Source organism: Polypterus senegalus, chromosome 11 (assembly GCF_016835505.1).
Source record: "Polypterus senegalus isolate Bchr_013 chromosome 11, ASM1683550v1, whole genome shotgun sequence".
NCBI lineage: Eukaryota > Metazoa > Chordata > Cladistia > Polypteriformes > Polypteridae > Polypterus > Polypterus senegalus.
In genome coordinates this window covers 31,580,079-31,586,728 of record NC_053164.1, presented here as the reverse complement: position 1 = coordinate 31,586,728, position 6,650 = coordinate 31,580,079, and the positions used below count along the sequence as shown (strand labels likewise).

At 39.9% G+C, this 6,650-nt stretch overlaps 1 protein-coding gene across 2 annotated transcripts in view; it reads left to right on the top strand.

Moving 5' to 3' along the window:
- The first annotated feature begins 469 nt into the window (after nt 1-469).
- The window catches only part of prx (periaxin), an 80,903-nt gene continuing 74,722 nt past the window's right edge, over nt 470-6,650 (top strand). For both annotated transcript variants that reach the window (XM_039768284.1, XM_039768283.1), the window contains exon 1: nt 470-590. The gene's annotated coding sequence lies outside the window, so the exon portion shown is untranslated. The remainder of the gene's footprint in view (nt 591-6,650) is intronic.

Below are 6,650 nucleotides of genomic sequence, written 5' to 3'. Positions count from 1 at the left end.
TTTCCTTTTTAAACCACCAGAATGAAAAGGTTCTTTGTCAACCAACATTTCTGCAACCCATTCAAGTTCCATTAAAGAACCTTCGTTTTTTAAAGCGGACGAGCATAATAACACTAACCCACCTGAAATGGAAAAAAGAGAAAATCAAAAGCACAAATCTGAGGGCTACCTTGAGCTTTCTCTGCAGTTCAGTAGGTTGACTTTCTCTGAACGACAATTCCCAATTCCCTCATGGCAGGTATCGCACCGACGCAAACACCATCTTTTAGATCACTTTGTATTAAAGCTCAGCCAGCTGCAGGCAAGTCCTGTTCAGTCTCCCTGCCTTACGGATTTTTTGATTCGAAGAGGGCGTGCTTCATGTTTTTGATTTTCATGCCAAAAGGGATATGAGGCTATGGCGACGGATTAAGCGGAGACTCCGAGCTCCGGTTTAGTAAGCGCAGCGGGTGACCAATGGGCTGCCGTGGCCCCGCCCCCTACTCCGCCGAAAGCTCCAAGGCTTCTACTGATTTCCTTTACTGGGCTCAGGAAAGCGGACAGTGACGGACTGTGGGGTCTGCAGTGCTACGGGGACAACTGTGATTGGGGTGAGCATTCCCAAAATTACTTCTTCTTGCTATGAGTTTGGGATTCTGCAAGCATCGTGGCGTAGGAAGCATGCGACTTGCCAGTCCCTCCATGAAACCACTTTTGCTTCTAACTTTAAAAAACTTCTTTCCACTTTACTTTTTCTTGAGTTTTTACTCACGAAAGGCTTCACTTCTTTCTGCTCTGTGAGAACCTGCGATCTTATAATTCGGCGTCAAAATCCCTAAGGAAGTAGCCGAGGAAGGGAAAACTTCACACAATGGAATGAATGAAGCGTGTAGAGCAAAAAGGAGAACTGTTCTTCGTCTATTAGCTTTAAAATGTTCAGTCTGTCATAGTTTGACCGGAGCAGCAGATTTATTTATTTTTGCTTCTAGTATATAACTTGTCTGTATGAACTTTTCACTAATTGTAAGTGCGACATTATTCCTCCCATTTTAACAATATTTAGTTTGAGTGTTCTTGTACTCACTCCATGCTGATCCCTATTACTCTTTCTTGTATTGTCTATATTAACCATAACGAAGAACAGGGAATCTATAAAAAATTGTATTTTTCCATTTCACACGGGAATTTTCGTTATGTTTTTGTTTATAATTTTGGAGCATCCGAAACGCTCGTGGACGACATACACAAACTGGATCGACTTTCTTTCGGGAGGCGGCGTCACCTTCCCCGTCTTCTTGTCAGATTTTCCTTGGGAGTCTCAGACGTGCGCTCGGGTTGTACTGCATGTGTAGATCCTTGTCGTCTGAGCGATGGTGGGTATGTGCGCCAAGATCGAATGGCATCTTGTCCAGCTTTGCCCACCTTGCTCTCGACAGAGGTATTGGCTTTCTTCTGGGTAAATACGGATCAGAAAAAGGAGAAATAAAGAGTGCACAACTGTGCTGTCAAGTTAACTGGTGACTTCTAGCTGGTCCCTGTGAGTGAGTGAGTGGGTGGGCGGACAGTCCTCTGCTGGATAATCCGGGGTCTGAACACGTCTTACTTACAAATAAGTCTTTTCATAGTGTAGTTTTTGAAAGCACTTTAGTTATAATTGCAAGGAGTGCTGTAAAATTTTTTTAAAAAGTATCCATTCTTACTAGAGTTTATAAGCTTGATTGCTTTTTCATGTTTTTCAATATGATTTCTGGTGAAGATGTATAATTTATGTGTCAAAATAATTATGAGTACCGCCTATTATTATTATTATAAGTACATCAATTATCAAGGCGATTGTATTCAGTAACTATATTACTGTATATTTCTACTTATGTTTAACTAGACAGATAGATAGGAAAGGCACTATATAAGAGAGAGATAAATAGATAGCACTTTATTTCTCCCCTCTCTTAAAAATACTTGATGGCTGGCAGTGTTGTTTCTTGCTGAGCCTTTGCTTGACAAAAAACTGTTTACATCTGAAAGGATTCTATGACTATTAAATTGTTTTTTGTGCCCTAGGAGTATGCGTAATTCACATTAATGGTGGTGCCCACCCTGGTTGCACCCAAGCACCAGGTAGGACGAGTTCCTCATAGTTTTCCACCTTAGTTTTCCCAAGAATTTGGTCACACACATACTCTTTTGTTTTCGTTAATAGGAGTGCTTTTATCATTTGCCTACCTGTTACCTGGTCAAGATGATGGGTCGATCAACCCGCCTTGCATATTTCTGTAAAAACAATTTAAACAACATCTTTCCCTGTTCCGAACAATAAAGAGACATTTTTCTAACTTTCTAAATAAATTCCTTCCTATTTTGAAGGAATAAGAAGTGATTAAAATAAAACTGATCGAGAGCAAGAAAAGTGTAGCAAATCCTTGATTTTGGGTTGTTTCCACCACAACTAACATTAAGAATGAGGAAGGCTGCCATTTTCAGCTCTAAATGTTCTTCAAATAATTATTTTTTACACTTAGAATATTATACCATAAAACAAACATAACTTAATTTTAGAAAATCTGCAGTTTTTTTTTTCCATTTTCTTCCTTATTCACGGAATCTGATATCTTGCAGAAACGGCTTGTGGAGGAGAAATTCCAGTTTCTCTAGCACACTTAATCTGTAAAGTGCGCCACGTTTGTTTGCTTGTGAGGATTTTGGTGCACATCCGTAACATTAGAGACTTGAAAACATTTATTTAGCAACGTAATCCAGAATAAGAACTGTTTTATCTGTTACTTGTCTTTTTGTACTATCTAAGTGTATATTAATTTACTCTTATTTACTGTTTTGGCACTTCTTTTATTTATTTATTCACATGCTTTTTATTTCTAATTTCCATTTTTTCTTTAACATTGTGTTAAGCACTTTGCGCTACATGCTTTGACTGAAATTAGGCTACTGAGATAGCATGTTGAATCATAAAGCACAAGAGACCTAGCAGGAGGGTGCTGTACAAATACAGAAACAGCTTGACGGGTATGTGAAGTACCTATAAAGACACTATATAAAATCAGGTGTGTGCATGTAACTAGTGCCAAAGTTACATCCCTTTCTGTTTCAAGCCCATTTCTGCAAGGTATCAATAATGATCGCTGGATGGGCAAGAGGAGCCATATTTGTATTTTTCATCCTCACGTTTTCCTTCTTGGTCATAGTTTTTCAATTCACTAAGGACACTTTATTTTTCCGTCCATCTGTTTTTGTAAATCTGCCTTTGCCATTATGGGATTAACTGGAACAGGATGATGAGACAGCAATACGCATGATGAGACAGCATCCTCCTTGTTAGATGAAACAAAATTACATTGTGCAATGGAAGCCCACAGGGGCACAGGGAAAACATGCAGTTGGTACAGCCATAGACCAGGCCACAACTGTGGGATGGCATTGCTAACAATGTAGTCAACTTAATCTGATTTATTTTAATATGGTGAACCCCCTGCCTGGCAGTCTTACAGCAGTGTGCACATTAATCTACTATATAATAAACTGATAATGTCTGTGTGTGTGTGTATGTCCGGTCCCTTGGTCAGTTTGACTTTGGCCTGATTGGTCAGTTTGACTTTGGCCTGATTGGTCAGTTTGACTTTGGCCTGATTGGTCAGTTTGACTTTACTCTGATTGGTCAGTTTGGCTTTACTTTGATTGGTCAGTTTGGGTTTGGTCCGATTGGTTAGTTTAGCTTTGGTCTAATTGGACTGTCTGGCTTTAGTCTGATTGCGTAATTTGGCTTTGCTCTGATTGGTCAGTTTGACTTTGGCCTGATTGGTCAGTTTGGCTTTACTCTGATTGGTCAGTTTGGGTTTGGTCTGATTGGTTAGTTTAGCTTTGGTCTAATTGGACAAGTCTGGCTTTAGTCTGATTGCGTAGTTTGGCTTTGCTCTGATTGGTCAGTTTGCTCAGTTTGAATTTGGTCTGATCAGTTAGTTTAGCTTTGGTCTAATTGGACAGTCTGGCTTTGGTCTGATTGGTCAGTTTGGCTTTGGTTGCTCAGTCAAACGCAATCAAGACAGGAAAAGCCAGGCAAGAGAGGTTGGCACAAATGAGGATATCGAGGAAAGACATAGGAGGAACGCTGAGAATTTCTTCAAACATGCGAAGTATTCGCAAGAGTATGAAAGACATTTTAACAGTGGGGTAATGGCAGCACATCTACCAGTGGCAGTTGTCAATAAGTGGACGTGGACAAAGTCTGAAAGGTTCAGTTTGTAGGAACATTGTTGAGACAGGAAGCTTCAGGCAAAAGAGGTTGTCACAAATAAAGATACTGAGGAACGCTGACAGTTGCCTTCAAACGTAAGTATACAAATGGTGTTTACAGAACTTGTAATGGCAACACCTTTACCACTGATGGTAGTGAAAAAGCAGACAGACTCTTAGAAGAAGACATTATGTAAACACGATAAAGACAGGAAGCACCAGGCAAGAGACAGGAAACAAACAAGGAAACCGTGGAAAGTCATAGAAGGAACACTGAGAGTCACCTTCAAACACAGGAAGTATTCACCAGAATATGAATGATTTTTTCACAGCAGGTTAATGGCAGCACCTCTACCAATGGTGGTAGTCAATAAGTGGACAGAGTGAGAAGTAGAATCTACAGGAATGCGATTGAGACAGGAAGCGTGAGGCAAGAGAGGTTGACGTGAACAAGGATACAGAGGAAAGGCATAGAGGAAATGCTGAGAGTTGCCTTCAAACACGGGAAGTATTCGAAAGAATACAAATAATGTTTTTACAGCGAGTAATGGCAGCACGTCTAATCTACCATTGATGGTAGTTAAATAGCGTAGGGTGTAGGACAAGAAGCATTCACAAGAATATAAATAATGTTTTCACAGCAGGTAATGGGGGCCCATCTACCATTGGTAGAAGTCATAAAGAAGACAGAGTCTGAGAAGTAGATTTTATTGGAATGCAATTCTGACAGGAAGTGTCGGGCAACATGTGTTGAGGTAAGAAAGGATACCAAAGAAAGACGTAGGTACAGGTAAGGCAAGAGATCCCAAATATCAAATATTTTACACTTGATTTTAATTCCTGTCTTTGACAGGTAAACATAGCTAGTAAAATATAATACATTATTAAGTACATATAGCACTATACAATACATTTCTCGTTTTTGTTGTTGATCATTTCACTGTAAATATTGATTGTTTGGAGTCTCTAAAGGCAGATTTCTGGCCTTTTTCACCTCATATGGCTGAGTATATCTTTGCGCTCCTTGTACTGTGAATGTCTTTGAAGCATGGTAGTCCACACAGTGTGAGGCGCAGTGACAACACCACATCATTTGACTCTTTGATCTCTTAATGCTTGTAATACTAGAGCTTGTTCACCACCGTCACCAGATGTGCAGGTGTATGCAATGAATACTACCAGGTTCCATTTCATAGCTGCTCCCATAAGAAGTGAATTAGGTGGGACACAACAACTGATTGTGAAATTGAATATCGGAGAGCGCCCAATGTGTCTGACCTGAGACTGGAAATGCAGATTTCTCCCATGATTGGCTCGTTCTTAATTCCAAGTGACTGAGTTTTGTGGTAAATGAATGAAGAACCACCTTTACAACTAAGTGTTATCAAACTGTGCAGCAACAAGGTGTCTGATTTCACTGCTGGACTGCCTCGTCTATGCCGGTTATTTTTGGTTCTGTTTTTAAAGGTCTCATTTCAAAAAGGCAACGTGTATGCAGAGCAGCATGTCACATGTGAAAAGGAAAGAAGAAACCCAATGGCACACTACTCAAGTAAAAGTGCCAACAATGCATCAGAATGCTGTCACCAATTCACGACTCCCCACATCTCAGTACGACTTGGATAATCAAAAGAAATATATTGAAAGAATGATATTACATGATAGATTTCTTTATATCCAATAGTACTAGGGTGTTGTACCGTGTTAGCCATTATGATTGCAGTGAGAAGTCAAGCCGAATGACACCTTTTATTGGCTAACTAAAAAGATTACAATATGCAAGCTCTCGAGGCAACTCGGGACCCTTCCTCAGGCAAGATGATAATTAATCAAACCCCCGATGATAGCATAAATCAGGTTGTCAACAAATGTAGTGGCCACCAATAATAACAATTTGGGCTCCAGGGCAAGTTTTCATAAACCCAATAATTTCAAAGGGAAAAAATAAAGAAAACTCACTGATAAATTAAAAATAAATATGGGATCACAGAAATCAAATGCCATCACCACCTTCATTATATGTCCTTTGGTACGTCGTTCGTCATATAACTGATCTCAGTGTGCAGTAAAACCTTACCATTACCTTAATTTAAATAAACACACATTACAACACACAGATCCCAGAATTATATTCATGCCCCGGGGTAAAAGTTCCAAAACCCCCAACACCACTCAAAAAGTTTAGAAAGTACCCATCCAACTAACTATCAGGATCCTGTGTAGTCTACTGGAGGACTTCAAGATGTTCTAGTTACAGGAGGCCAGGACACCAGTGCCAGAGAGAAGGGGTGTCAGAAAGCTGCTATATTTGGGCCAGGACTAAAATCTCCAATGCTTTTCAGAACCGTATTGGTTCCTTGTTCAAGGATTTCTGATCCCAGTTTACAGCAGAAGATGCTTCAAATTGTAGACCAGAACCCTACACA